The 16,273-nt window shown below is 36.9% G+C and overlaps 1 protein-coding gene across 3 annotated transcripts in view; it reads left to right on the plus strand.

Annotated features, from left to right (window-relative positions):
- Nucleotides 1-16,273, plus strand: part of DIAPH2 (diaphanous related formin 2) — a 953,710-nt gene that overhangs the window by 34,080 nt on the left and 903,357 nt on the right. The window lies entirely within an intron of this gene.

Here is a 16,273-nt window from a genome sequence, read left to right on the forward strand (position 1 = left end):
ACAGTTACCATTTAAAAAAAATTCTGTGAAGAATGTCATTGGTATTTTGATAGGGATGCATCAAAAACAAAAAAGTAAAAAACGAAAACACAAAAACCAGTTTGACATGGTTAATTAAAGTGATTGGGATTTTTACAATTCTCTTTCACTTTTCTACCCTTCTACCTGAGCATCTGGTTAATCATGGCTGAACATTAACCAACCCCTTCCAACTTTCTTGCTTAGACTCCAGGTATAACCTCTTGGATTCGGGTCAAAATTGCTTACTCAATAATTATCTTAACCTCAATCTGACAGTCTCCTTTTATTTTGCTTAATAGTTATTTGGAAATTCTTTCCTTTACTGAACTTCATTAGTCCTTAAAAACTGTGTACATATAGCTTCTTTCAGGTTCCAAACATTTTTCCTTCTAATTATTGTTTCTCTGGTCATGTGATGTATCTTTTCCTTGCCTGCTGTTTATTACAAAAATCTCTCCAGCCTTGGTCAAAATTCTATCCTTCTGGGCTCACATACCACAGGCTGCAGCTCAGGCACATATTGTATTTTTATTAAAAATATAGCATAGATACAGAATTTTGGTACTAACAAGAACAATACAGTTTATTACTTACACTTGAAGAGATTGAGAGCATACTTCTCAGTCTCTCTTCAGTAAGCAGCATGTAGGTTTTGCCTTGTCACATGATGCTTAAGGTATTTTCACCCTTGATTATTGGAAAAATTCAGCAAAACCTTATTAGAATACTTTAAATATATATAATATAGTTTGGGGATTATTTTATTAGCATAACTTTGTATGTTCTTTAAGCTAGAACATTCTCATTGGCCATGCTGGCAGGGAGAAGAGAAGCCAGAAGAAAATTCAAGTCACTGTTCAGTAAGAACAAATGTTAACATTTGGGCTGGCTGGTCACATCAACATGGATTTTGGCAGAAAACATTCTGTCAATTTGATGGATTTTACTTGTGATAAATATACTTCCAGAGAGCTTGCAACAAACCACTCAGTTATAAATGGGTATTTCTGAAGTAATCCTTTCTGATTTGTTTTCAGTTCTAGTCCCTCCCCAATAAAACTGTACCCTAGAATGATCTAATTAAAACATATGAGATGTAGAGACTAGGAAACTTTTTAGTAACGTATTATACATGTGACCTCATTCTATACTGGTTTTCCTTGTCCTGATTCCATTCAGTAGGACTCTTAGGCCTATGGTTCTACCTTCTTACTGGAACTGGAGGGAAGCTTCTGTTTGACAAAGCTAGGTCAAAGAAAATGAATTTTTTTGTTGTTGGCCGTCTCCAGAGTTTATCTTGAAATCATCAAGTACCTGAGGGATTAATATACTCATTTTGCATGTTGCTGGAACTAAAATTAGATAGAAGAAAGCAGAAACTAGGAAGTTTTTATGTTTGTTTAAAGGTTTATTATGTATTATGGGTGTACCTAATCTTCTTGTCATGTAATTTAAATAAATAGGATAAATATTTTTAATGCAAATCCAAACTGAAAATTCACTTTGCAGAGATCATTAGCATTTATTTCATGTCATTTTCCTTCTATAGTTTTAAAATGCAAATACCATGGGAGAATCTTCTGGTATATGCTCACGAGAGTGCATTTGTTGCTTACTGACTGTTTTATATTTTACATTTGGCTAGTCAAGTGCTGACTAATGAACACAAAGTCTGTGTTTGAAAATAAATTTAACAGCTTTATACACAAGCTAAGTTTATGTAAAGTGATCTAGGAGACACATGACCTTTGTGCTCCATAGCCCTTGCTCAAATTTTGAAAGTAAACTATGTAAATGATCTAAGATGTCAGGTCAAACAGTTTCAGTGGTTTTCAACCAAGGGAACTATTGAATATGTTGAGGTGCTTCCATCTCTACTATGATGGGTCATACACCATACCATAGTACTCTGTTTGCTGTTTACCTTGTGAAGGTGTATTTGCTGCTGGAACCATGATGCTGCATACAGGACACAGAACATTATATTATATGGTTCTGTTTTTACCTCAGTATGCCTTGGTTTCCTAATCAGAAAAACGGGAAGAATAATAATAGCTACATTACAGGTTTGTTTTAGGAATTAATTAAATCAGAGAACTAAAAACAATGCCTGGCACATAGAAGGTGCTCAGTGAATCATAAATAATAGTACTAATAGTAGTGATGCTCTCTCTTTAGGTCTAGCTTTTCTTTTTTCTTTTTAATATACAAATTATAAATTAACAATTTCCTTTTAGGTATTCATGTCTACAATTTGGCATTTAAAGAGACTCTCGGCCGGGCACAGTGGCTCATGCCTGTAATTCCAGCACTTTGGGAGGCCAAGGAGGGCGGATCACCTGGGGTCAGGAGTTTGAGACCAGTCTGGCCAACATGGTGAAACCCCGTCTCTACTAAAAGTACAAAAAATTAGCCGGGCGTAGTGGTGGGCGCCTGTGATCTCAGCTACTTGGGAGGCTGAGGCAGGAGAATTGCTTGAACCCGGGACGTGGAGGTTGCAGTGAGTCGAGATTGCACCACTGCACTCCAGCCTGGGCAGCAGAGCGAGACTCCGTCTTAGAAAACAAACAAAAAAAAAGACTCTCATTCATTCATTCGTTCCCTCCTTCTCTCCTCTTTTTCTCTTCCCTTGTCCCTGTTTCCTTCCCATCCTCTACTGTATTTCCTTGACTTGTTGCTGTCTAGCTGCAGCAGTGTAGGCAAACCAGGCAGGCTCTAATGGCTAAAAATTGGTTTGTTTGGGCTACATTTAAAATAATTGGATATGTAGCAATTTGATGTGGGCTTTGAGCTAATGGGTCTTATCCTGCTGTGAAGAAGTAAACAACATAAGGCCAATATACAGAGGCCCTCTTTAACCCATTTATGTAATATATACAAAACTATATAAGACCCACCTCCTGCCTTAGGAAATTCATACATTCTAGTGAGAAATTATTGCACTATGATAAATGCTAAAATCAAGGTTTGAACTAAGACCTTGGGAGTAATAAAAAATTCCACTTTTGTGGTGTTTCCAGGTTTTTTCAAGAATATTGTAGCTCAGGAAGCACTCTACATTGTTGGCTACTGGCGACTGACATTGCATCATAACTTTTAAATTTTAAAACTGTGTCACCCTTTCAATATCTGTGGGTTATGTGTTCATATTCAGTTATGTTTGTAGCTTTGAGTCTACATACAGTCTCATTTCTGCATTTCATGTGAAAGAAAATGCCAGTCTTAGCACATTCTCTTATGCTATTAATGGAAAGGGGGAGAAGTCATTCTAGTGCCTTCCTAAAAAAAGTGATCACTATTTAAAGCTCAAGTAGGTGGGTGCTTGTGTATAGTTCATGAAATTTGAGATACTCAGAGCTCAGTGAATACCTGAACATGAAGAGACCTTTTAACCTGGTGGGTCAAGTTTGACTTAAGTTCTTGAACAAATTCACTGTAAGTACTCTAGAGGCAGTGTTTATGAGGGAGTTTAGATGCCAGGACAATTTTTTTAAATAGAAGGAATAAATTGCCCCTTGTTTCCCAATTAAGATACCTAAGAAGCTTGATCTCTAATCGTGTCTTCTGTGGTTACTCTCTGAAGTCTTATGTTGAAATAAGTGGCTGTCTCTCTTCTGTCCCTTTATGTACCATCACTAGTATAGCCAGTCCTGCCTATAGAAAGGAAAAACCAAGTTTTTTACACCTCGTGTTAGAATGGGTATTTTCTGCAGAAACTGTTTCAAAGGAGAATGGAGTTGGGATACTACTTACTACCAGTGTGACTCTGAAGGTGTATTATAGATTTTTATAGGATTTTAATAAGGTTTTTTAAAGCTGATTTGCGAATTCAACCATCGAGAACTTTGTTTCTGTAAGAAAAGGTAGTCGCAGAACTAACTCCATATGTTTCATCAGGGCTATAAAGGGCCCATGTATGTAGAAAACTTCAGTAGTATTGATTACGGCTACTAAATAGGTCATTTTGTTGAAAATAAGTTTAACATTATTAGCAAATAGAATGGTAATTGAAGAGAAGTTAGTTTAGGAATTTTGTAAAAAACTTGGCTATGATTATGGTACTGACACAGTAATGTGGGGCAAGAACTTATGGTAACCCCATAAGAGTAATTCTATAATTTTTTTTTTTTTTTTTTTTGAGACTGAGTCTCATTCTGTTGCCCAGGCTGGAGTGCAGTGGTGTGATCTCAGCTCACTGCAACCACTGCCTCCTGGGTTTAAGTGATTCTCCTGCCTCGGCCTCCCGAGTACCTTGGATTACAGGCACCCGCCACCATGCACGGCTAATTTTTTTGTATTTTTAGTAGAGACAGGGTTTCACTATGTTGGTCAGGCTGGTCTTGAACTCCTGACCTCAAGTGATCCGCCCGCCTCCGCCTTCCAAAGTGCTGGGATTACAGGCGTGAGCCACCACGCTTGGCTAATTCTATAAATTTTTAAGCGTATCTATATTTGTTTTTCAATGATCTACTGACTATAAATCATTCTGTCAGCTTCATAGTAACATTTAATTTCAACCTACCCAGTCCCTAATTGGCCAAACTGTTACAAAACCAAATTACGCAGCAGTGAGGAAAATAGAAACTTGAATGAATGCTATTAAAATAAGTTTAGACCGTCTCAAATTTATCCTCATAATTCAGACTTTCTCTGTTTTCAAAGAAGTTCTCTCATACACACGGAGTGTTATTGGCAGATTTGACATGGCTGGAGTCTTATGTGCAGAAATATAATATGTATCTGCCAGTGGTTTTCAGGAGCCCCTATGAAAGGGCTTGATTTTGCTGGTTTGAAGCCGTTGTTGGCATCAGCAAAGTCAAAGAGTTGTAGGCAAGGTTAACAGCCACTTCATATTTAACGGGTTTATGCAAACCGTGATCTATATATTGATTATATAAAATACATCACTGTTGTCTTAACATCTAGATGAAAAGGAAAAAAATGTTTTCTACATCAAAATCTTTAGACTTAAAAATCTCTGTGATTCATAATATTAATTAAAACAGAAAAGAAAAATCTGAATAATTTGCTTTGACCTGTATATGTATAAGGGTCATTATAAGGGTTAGTGATTGGGTTGCTTGTGAGTTTTCAGGCAAAGGGACATACAGCTCATCTTTTTTATATTGCAACTGATCAGTGATTAATACTTAAGAGGCTTCAGGGGCTAAGTATAGTTGCTGATTTATTTGCAGCTCTTACTCCACTTCAATTATTTAAATACAGTGAAGAGTCCCTCATGAAAAACACAACAGAATAGAAGAAATTTGAGATCTATCAGCATAAACAGATACAAGTGTTGCTTTGCCCCAAATTATAAAAAGTAAAAAAATTAAAACTACCTGTTAATAATTCATTATGATATTATTTGTAAAACACGGTGACATAAATGATATTTTCCTGCAATGTGTTATTTATTATTTTGACAATTTCTGCCACTATCTTGAGAAAGAATCTCTTATCCAAATTAAAACTAAGTAAAAAACTATTTAAGGAACATTATGAGATGAAAGGTTTTTTTCAGAGTTATCACTACTCAGCATAGAATCTGAAGCCCATTGGGGGAAAAATGTTTATAAAATTGAATAATTTATAATACTAAATTTTTCCAAAAACACTTTTTAAATTTTCTGAAAATTACTTTTTGTTCACCATATAATCACATTCTGTTTAAGCCTTTATGTTTTAAATATTTGATATAATATTTAGTGATTTTTAAAGTTCTTCCTGTGTAAGTAAATGAGTTGTTTTTGTTTTCCATGTGGACAAGTTTGTCTACTTTCACTCTGGAAATGATTTTTTATGGGTTATGCCTTTGGATACATGTGTCCCAAGAGCTAAACAACTGCTATACAAGTGAACTTTGAGACATGACCCTTTCCTGAATTGGAGATTGTTTGCAAATTCAAGACTATCAGTTAAAAGTACTAATAGTGAAGTTAACTTAAATCACTGTATGACTTTTATGTATTTTTTCCTACAAAAATATGTTATAATAATACCTTATTCACAACTCAGGTATAATTTTCAGTTTTCCGCAATTTATACTCTTGAATTTTTAAAGCAGTGAATCATTTTGTTTTGTCAGATTAATTTTGCAGCTACATCAGAAAACTAAATGATGTGGTTATTTGTAAAAGCTGCTTGAAGTAGATAGATGGCAAGTCATTGTGAGGTGAAGTATTTCCAGAGTGATAATCATAGCCATTTAGAGGTTATTTTTGCATTATAAAGATAGTAATCATAACAACAGATATTTAAATTACTCTGTTTAATACAAACAGCAATCATATGTCTGGGTACATTGCTTCAATAACAAGCGTAATTTTAAACAAAATTATATATACTGACTGCCTTATCTATTTATATTGCTCCCATCCTAGACTAAGCTTTTATCATCTTGCAACGGGATCACATTCTCTCTCTGTCGCTCTCTTCCTCTGACTCTCTCCTCCCCCAGCCCCAATTCTGTCAATCATCACAGGTTTGAGTACTTACTATGTGCTAGAAATAGTGCAAAAACCTGAGGACACAGTGGGAATCGAGAAAAACCTGGTCTTTACTACATTGAGTTTATGGTATTGCACAGAAGACTGATATTGATAGGTAATTAGGATTTGATCATTGGAATGTGTTGCAGAAGGAACCATGGGAGACTATAACAGGATCAACGGCATCCTTAGCTGAGAGCAGAACAGTTGAGTAGAAGATGGCTAGATGATTAAGAAAGAGGTGAGGTGGGATGGAGTGGGTGCTCTAAGCAGAGCAAAGAGCACATGGAAAGGCCGAGACTGAAAAAGAGCTGGAGCTCTAACCAGTATTGTTATACTGATGAAGACTGTTGCACACAGATTTCAGAATATAGATGGATGTTCTAGAGCGTGTGTTCTGGTCAGGCCTAAATGCTAATCTGGACTGTGTAATTTATTATCTTTGTGATTTAGACAAATGACTTAATGACTGTAAACCTTGATTTCCTGATGAGTAAAACAGGACAGTACCTTCTTGTACATAGGATTATTGTGAGGCTTTAAACAAGGCAATGCATGTAAAAGCTCTTAGCATAGTGCCTATAAATACTCAGTAAATGGTAGCTATTAGTTAGAATACACCAAACTTGCTGATCTCTGCAGGCCGCCTTTTTAGCCTTTGATTACTTCTTTAGTTTATTCTAAATATTACAGGTCCATAACCCTTTTCTGAAATTCTAAAATATGAATGCTCTGAAAACAGACTCTTATCATTTGGCCACAAGCCCCAACCTTCTTAAGGCTGTATAGGTACTCTTTATTTATCCTGTTTTGTGGAATATCCATGTTTTCCTTTTAAACTTGAATGCATTTGAGTTAATGTGTTACCCCAGATCCTGCTTAGTGTGTTTTGTAAGATATGATACACCTAGCATATTCCTTTCTAAAACATGAAACATGCTGAGTTCCAAGACGTGTTTGGCTTGAAAGGTTTCAAATAAAAGATTGTACACGTGTGCCACCCAAAGTCAGCTTTCCAAAATACCATTTTCTCCATGTCTGTCTTCAAATCAGAAAATCATAAGAACGCCTAGTGGTTTTCCAGTTTAGTTTAGACTATTCCTTGTGGTTTTCAAGACTGCCTCTAAACCACACTACATATTCAAATTTTAATACCGTTGTACTTGAACCATTTGTTTCATAAGTCTGTTCTCCTCAACTTCCCTGAAGTAAAATGTTAATGCTGCTCCTTTTGTGTGACTTCCCTCTCTTTCTCTCTTTGTGGCTCTTCAGATCCTACCCAACAATTAGGCCACAATTCTTTGTAGTTCCTCAGTGAAGCTATATTTATCTATTTCTTCTCTGAATTCTTATTGTACTTAAATGAATTTATTTACCAATATTTGAGCAGATATTATATGCCAGCTACTGTTCTAAGTGTCAGAGATCTGAAAGTGAATAAGACAGTTAAGGTCTCTACTGTTAGGGAACTTGTTTTCTAGAAAGTAGAAGACAACCTGTAATCCCAGCATTTTCAGAGGCCGAGGTGGATGGATCACGAGGTCAGAAGTTCAAGACCAGCCTGGCCAAGATGATGAAACCCGGTCTCTACTAAAAATAACAAAAATTAGCCGGGTGTGATGGCGGGCACCTGTATCCAAGCTACTCAGGAGGCTGAGGCAGGGGATTGCTTGAATCCGGGAGGTGGAGGTTGCAGTGAGCTGAGATCGCGCCACTGCACTCCAGCCTGGGTGACAGAGGGAGACTCCGTCTCAAAAAAAAAAAAAAAAGTAGAACACAAACAAGTAAATAAGTGAACAATATCATTTCAGATAACAGTTAATGCTGTCAAGATAAGACAGGAGGATAATGCCTTGGGAGAAGCTACATACCTGAGAAACTCATAGTTTCACATTTAGTTATTTTTGTTTTTATATGGTTAGTTTTTGTTTTTTTTTTTTTTTTTTTGGTTTGACAGAGTCCCACTCTGTCGCCCAGGCTGGAGTGCAATGGCATGATCTTGGCTCACTGCAACCTCTGCCTTCCAGGTTCAAGCAATTCTCCTACCTCAGTCTCCCAAATAGCTGGGATTACAGGTGCCCACCACTACGCCCAGCTAATTTTTGTATTTTTAGTAGAGACGGGGGTTTCTCCATGTTGGTCAGGCTGGTCTCGAATTTCTGACCTCAGGTGACCCACCCGGGTGGCCTTGGCCTCCCAAAGTGCTGGTAGTACAGGTGTGAGCCACCATGCCCAGCCTATATGGTTAGTTTTTACTCCCTGGTTAGACTGTAAATGCCTTAAGGGAAGAATCCTTAAACTTCTATGTGCCATAAAGTGTTGGGTATAAAATGGGTGCTTGATTAAGGTTTGGTTGAGAAATTTGTCCTTTTTTGACAGAGAAGGTAAAAATCTATTTATTAAATATAGAGCACTACTTGGCTAAATCATTGATCTAAGAGTATCTGTTATGTACAAAGTACTGTGTTGGTTTTGAAATTTTTGTATTTGGCTAAAGCTAGCTTTTTCATTTCTGTTGCTTTTTATTCATAGTCTAAGAAAGAAGAAGTTTCATGTCTACACAACTTTTTTTCCCGTTTGAAATGGTTTAATATTGTGAACCCCAAAAATTTGAGACAGGTCTCAGTTTAGAAAGTTTATTTTGCCAAGGTTGACGATGCGCTTGTGACACAGCCTCAGGAAGTCCTGATGACATGTGCCCAAGGTGGTCGGTACACAGCTTGCTTTTATACATGTTAGGGAGACATGAGACATCAATCAATATGTAAGAAGTACATTAGTTCCATCCAGAAATGTGGAGACAACTCAAAGTAAGGCCCCCCTACTGGGGGCTTCCAGGTCACAGGTAGGTGAGAGCCAGATGGTTGCATTCTTTTGAGTTTCTGATAAGTCTTTTCAAAAGAGGCAATCAGAATATGCATCTGTCTCTGTGAGCAGAGGGATGACTTTGAATAGAATGAGAGGTGGTTCCCAGCTTGAAGAGGCCCAAGATATTTTCCTTTCACAGTATAAAGCAAACAAACATTCTTTCTATACCTGCAGAGGATGCTACTACTCTAAAAGCTGGATTATTCCTGCAATTGTTTCTGCTTAATTCAGGCACTAAGTGACTTCCTCCAATTCATTAGTGTGAACATTCTTAAAGACCTAAGTGGCAGACATATTTCCTGAACCATTTACCCTTAGTCCTGAAGCTGATCAAGTTTGTCACACACAGACTGCTGGATTCCCATGTCATAGTCACCCCTCCTGACAGTTCAAGATTGAGCTTTATGGCAGGACAATTCATTTAAGATTGAGCATAACTTGTTATGACAGATTTATCAAAATTATCCAGTGAAGTAACATAGGCTTCTGCTTTGTGAAGAAAACTGAAACCCTATACTGTGATGTCCTATTTGTTCTCTTATAGATAAATATTTTTTCTTTATAAATTGAAAGAGCATCTTGAGAAGAGAATCTCAAAAGGATTTTTTTCTTGTCATAAAAATGGTGGAATGAATTTTGATTTGTAATAGCAAAGAACTCTGGTGGGTTAAAATTTGAGGCTTTTGAATTGACAGTACTTCTGAGATGGTGTGCTTATGGTCACAAAAATACAAAAGTATTGCTCTACTAAAATGATGAAATGGACAGTTCAAGATGTTAACAATGGCAAAGTAAGGTGGAGAACTGGAACTTCATATCTGTAACTTCATCTTCTCAACTACTAGGCTTTTGAGCTTTGAGGGCAGGGCTATATCTCTCTAAATCCTCAGTGCTTCACACACCACCACTTGATCTAGCATCTATTCTTAAGTACTAATGGTGATAGAGGACTACAGTGCCTAAGATGAAGTGTAGGTGGCTGAAAATGACTCTTAACTTTTAGAAAGGAGATGAAAGAATGTTGGGAGTAATTTTAAGTACACACAGTAAGTAGTTCAGTGATTGCAAAAGCAAGAATTTGTTTTCTAAAAGGTCATCTTAGACTCAAACCTGTACATTGAGCTTAGTTCTAAAAATAAAATTAGACATTGCTTTCTTGGTGAAATTAAACACAACTGAGAGGTACTCAACTAACACAAATTATCTTTTTTTTTTTTTTTTGAGACGGAGTCTCGCTCTGTCCCCTAGGCTGGAGTGCAGTGTCACGATCTCGGCTCACTGCAACCTCTGCCTCCCGGGTTCACGCCATTCTCCTGCCTCAGCCTCTCGAGTAGCTGGGACTACAGGCGCCCGCCACCACGCCCGGCTAATTTTTTGTATTTTTAGTAGAGACGGGGTTTCACCATGGTCTCGATCGCCTGACCTCGTGATCCGCCCGCCTCGGCCTCCCAAAGTGCTGGGATTACAAGCGTGAGCCACCGCACCCGGCCGCACAAATTATCTTTATAATAAAGCATTTGGATGCCTGAACAGAATGTTCAGCTTGGTTACCAGGTGATTGGCCTTGAGTTGTTTGGATTGGTCTTACTGGTTTTTAAAGTTCAGGAGTGAATATAGGGTCTGAAAAGTTGGAAGGCAGGCCTTTGAATAGTAACTGCTTCCCTCTGTGACTGCTGCTTATCTGAATAGGGATTGGGCAGGGATGTCGTCCAGAGAAATCAAACCCTGAATCATTGGTCGATGTTGATTACCTTTCTCAAGGTCCTTTCTGACTTGGAAAATATATGGAGATTATAATAGAATATTACCATATCAGAGCTCTCAGAAGCTTTATATTGTGATTGTTCTTTCATTCTTCTGGTCTTCAACTAGAGTGTAACCTCCTTAAAGGAAGAGAGCATGCTTACCTTGTTTACCACTGTATTCCCAGTGCCCAGTACTGAACAGTTTCACTTAAGTCACTCGTGTCCGTGTGAAGAGACCACCGAACAGGCTTTGTGTGAGCAACAAGGCTGTTTATTTCACCTGGGTGCAGGCAGGCTGAGTCCGAAAAGAGAGTCAGTGAAGGGAGATAGGGGTGGGGCCGTTTTATAGGATTCGGGTAGGTAAGGGAAAACTACAGTCAAAGGGGGTTCACTGGTGGGCAGGAGTGGGGGGTCACAAGGTGCTCAGTGGGGGAACTTTTTGAGCCAGGATGAGCCAGGAGAAGGAATTTCACAAGGTAATGTCATCACTTAAGGCAAGGACCGGCCATTTTCACTTCTTTTGTGGTGGAATGTCGTCAGTTTAAGGCAGGAACAGGCCATTTTCACTTCTTTTGTGATTCTTCAGTTACTTCAGGCCATCTGGGTGTATACGTGCAGGTCCCAGGGGATGCTATGGCTTAGCTTGGGCCCAGAGGCCTGACAAACAGGTACATAGTAGATGCTTAAATATTTGTTCAGCTGAAGTGAAGGTTGTTTTTTGTGTCCTATTGTACCTGCCATTCTTGGAACGCAAGAAACTTAAGGAAGGTAAAGAGTTGACCCTTCATCTCTATTGTAGTGGCCAACTTAATTCATTTTCTTTAAGAGAGAAGAAAATGGTCATAGTGCGAATACGTTTTTGAGTTGGTGGTGAGACTTTTGAATTATATGCAATTTAGTTGTCCAATTTCTGTGGTAGTAGAGTAATTGCACTATGTTTATAAAACATTGTATTACCATGTAACATTAGCCATAAGAGAGTTGAATCTTTACATCTTGCTGTTTTTGTTAATTTCTGCCTGATTGAGAAAATTAAAACTTAATTTTCTTACAATAATGACTCTTGCATTGCAATCACAACTTCAGCATTAGGGTTTATAAGTAAGTCAGTCATTTCTCTTAGTCTTAAGGGGTTGAGACTCTGGAGTGATACTTTTATAGTTATACAATATTCATATAATACTGTGATAAGTTTTATTTAATATAGCTGATCATAAATGAAGTTTAATAAACTCTGATTGCTTGACTAATGCACAGTCTTATTGCTTTTCCAGAGTTGATTTTAATGAAAATATATGGTCACTATATTTATTGGTACAATATGCCCTCATTGTAATGAGCATGATCATTAGATTTGCATAATAAAAACTTACAAAAATGACTTTAATCAGTGCTTTTAATTCAGGGGTATGACTCTAATAAAGATTTTTGGGGGGGTCATTTTTGTTTCTGATTTTTTTTTTAACTCCATAGTAGCTCTGTAGTTTGTACACAGGAATGAAATCCATGTTTACTTGCTTGTGGTGTGAGGCAGATGCACCCATCCACATAAATGAATTTTGAGAGCTTGTCCCAGAAAACCATCATTATAAATGAAAAAAATTTTTTTGGTATTTCTGTTGTTATTCTCAAGTCCTTTTATACCTTTCTTTTTTGACTAATATAGAAAGATAATTGTGTAGCAGAAATGATTTAATTTTGTTTGCAGATTGTTTAATTGTAACTTATACAATGATTTCAATGCATGTTTAATGTACAGTGGCTAAAAATTACCCCTTCTGAAATTCAACCTCTTCATATCTGCTTAAAAATTTTCCTTTTCGATAGACCATATTTGTTCTTTTTTCTGAACAGTTATAACGAAGAGCTTTAAATAGTATTATTATATTTATGAAAGCAGATTTTTACATGAGAGAAATCTGAGAAAATATTTGTATTAAATGTATGTGGTTATACAGGATATCCACTCTAGTTGAATGAAATTTACAAATCAAGAAATCAGGAGTGGGGTGTTTTTCTTTATGTTTCTCTATCACAAGTAATTAGGATAATTTTTTACATAAGTATAATTTCCTGTGTGCCTTGGGATACTCTATCATTCTTGTAGATGCCTGTTAGGAAAAAAAAAAATTCTTTAAGAATAAAACAAAGCACAGTCCTTCTCCAGTATTATTTTTGACCAGGGGTCCACATTTGGTTTATTAACAAACTTTCAATTCAAGGGCAGCTCTAGAATTAGAAATGTATATAGCAAAATGGACATTCTAAATCAAAGGCAACAGTAGGGGCACAAACAGGACATCATGGGAGTATGCATTGGGAAGAGGATTTTAGTTTTTGTTTTCTGTAGAATAGGGGTCATAAGAGAAGAAGCAGAAGATAGCCTAGGGCTGAATCATACAGGGCTTTGAATTCCATATTAAGGATATTCATCTTTGTAGGTCATCAGGAGGCATTGAGTATTTATGAACAGGAGGGAGTATGATAGTCATTCATACTCTTTATTGAGCCTCAATGTGCCAAACACTGCTTTAGGTATTAGGGTTACATCCCTAAACCAGATGGGCAAAAATCCCTGTCCTTGTGGAGCTTATATTTTTTGTTGGAAAAACAGACCAAGATAATGATAATTAAGTAAATTATAGACTATGTTAGAACGTGCTAAATCTTGTTCAGGAGTGCCAGGAATGTGTGGAGGGAGGCAGATGTTTCCATTTGAAATAGGATGGCCAGGGTAGGCCTCACTGAGCAAAACCTTGAAAGCAGGATGAGGGAGTAAGCCATATGGACCATGGAAAAAGAGCATTCCAGGCACAGAGAAGAGCCAGTGCATGTGGCTTATTGCCTCACTGGGGCGCCATGAGGTGGTCAGTGTGACTGGAGCTGGGGGAATGAAGGGAAAGTAGTAGGAGATGAGGTCAGAGGGATATGGAGAGTGTATGGATCAGTAGGGCCTTGTAAGTCATTGTAATGACTTTGACTTGCACTAGGAGGGAAAATAGCCCTTGGAAAGTGTTGAGCCAAGGAGTGACATGATGTGACTTCAGTTTTCACAGTATCACTTTGTCAGCTGTGTTCAAAATTAACTGTAGGAGAGCAAAGGTGGAAGCAAGGAGATAGATTAGGAAGTCACTACAGAAATTTAGTTAAGAGCTGATGGTGGCTTGAACCACATCTTTGCAGACGGCAGAATGATTATCATGGGACTGGACAGCTGCTTGGCTATTGGAAATGAAGGAGAGGAAGGAGAACATGATTTGGAAATCTTAAACCTAGACAAGTGGAATGCAGGCGGAGCCACTAACAAATGTTATCCTCTTGTTTGTAAAATGAGAGGCTTTGACTAGATTATCTTGAATTCCATCTAACTGGAATAGTTTCTACCTCTATACTCTGTGGTTTACTATAGACAAAAAGTATGTTAATTCCAAAGAAGAGTACTGAGGGGAAGAGAAGACTTCAGTCTCATCCCATAGGACCAAGTGAAAATATTGCTAGCAATGCTTTTTTTCTTGTGTCTGTCTCCCATGATTAAACTGTCAACAGGTATTCAATTGAGATACAGATTTGAAACATTTTAGACATATGTGTACCTTAACGTAGATAATTTGACTAAAGCAAAAAGTATTTTCCCTTCATTTACATTTTTGCTTTGGAGATATAGATGGGTTTCCAGCCTGGAGTTTATAACCCCAAAAGATGGGAAGAGAAGGAAAGCAGTAGTTGCATGAAGAACTGTATAATCTGTCTCAAAAACCCATGTGGACAAGCGCACGTAGGGATGGTAGCAGAGTTAGTTCAGGCACTTTTGATACTTTATCATTTTCTCTCTGATTTGGTATTGCAGGAAATCATGAAATTGGCCATTGTGTTTAAAACAGTTTTCTATAACCCACTAGAAAAATTAAGGAGAAAATACCTGGTAGAGTTGCAGGGTGAATTCATCCTTCTTAACGTGGTTTTGGTTCTGATATAAATAATTCCCACTTTTTTCCCAGGCAGTAAAGATTGATTGGGGTTTGTGTCAGCAGGATGTGATGAAGACATGGTGTAGAGATTAGAAGTTTAGATCCCTGAGGGAATCAGTGGATTAAAAGTAGAAAAAAAAGAGTTATACATAGAATAGTATATTTGCCCCAGCTGATCTGGGGAGGATGGTCTTTAACAGCATTGGATTGGTGGTATTTGAAGACAATTTTCTGAGATCCAAGCAATTTTCATTTACTTAAAACTCATAATGGAATCCTCCCCACTGTGAGAAGACCCTATTTTTTTTAGTGTGCATGACCAAGTTGATATACATTATTCCGCTTCTGTTGTAAGAAATAAATGTATAGGATCTGGCAGAACATTAAATTCAATTTCTAACAGACAATTTTAAAAAATCTGGTTCTTTCCTAATCACACCCTAATTGGCACTTCAACATATTTATAATAAAAACTATATTTCATGCTCATCATACATTATTGTAAGGTCTTGAACTATCCCGTGAATCATGGAACATAACTACATTGTTAGGTATTGCTTTAGTATTGCTGTACTCAAATTCTTCAAATAATGTTGCTCATATATGTTCAATTTTATGTTCAAATAACTTCAATTTTATTTAGAATATTTTTAAAAATATTTCTAATTTATGAGGATAGTTTTTTAAAAATAAGTTCAATTTTATTTAGCATATTTATAAAAGTGTCCTTTAAATATCCATCAGGAGTAACACAGTTCTTAGGCCAAGCTGCTTCATTATATTTCATTCTTGTTAAATGTGACATTTTTCCTATTGTACGTGTTGTTGTTTTTTAAATTTAGGTATCTTAACTTGATTCATTTCCAAACTTTTATATAACATGCCAGGGCTTATGATTTTGTTGTATCTTTTCTCACATTTCAGCACTGTGGTAGTGACGTCTGATCTAGATCTGATTTGGGACCTTGGGAGCCATATTTAAAAACAAATATATACACTTTTGCCAAACCTTCATTTTTAATCATTAAAAAAATTTTTTTCTTTAAAGAATGTATTGTTTATATGTTTGAACTTTCTGATTCTTTTTGACTGTTTACAGTTAATAAAAATGAAGATTATTAAATTATTTTATTGTTTGATCTATGAGTTTCTCTTACCTGATTGGTTTTTTTTGTTTGTT

Source organism: Symphalangus syndactylus, chromosome X (genome assembly GCF_028878055.3).
Source record: "Symphalangus syndactylus isolate Jambi chromosome X, NHGRI_mSymSyn1-v2.1_pri, whole genome shotgun sequence".
Lineage (NCBI taxonomy): Eukaryota > Metazoa > Chordata > Mammalia > Primates > Hylobatidae > Symphalangus > Symphalangus syndactylus.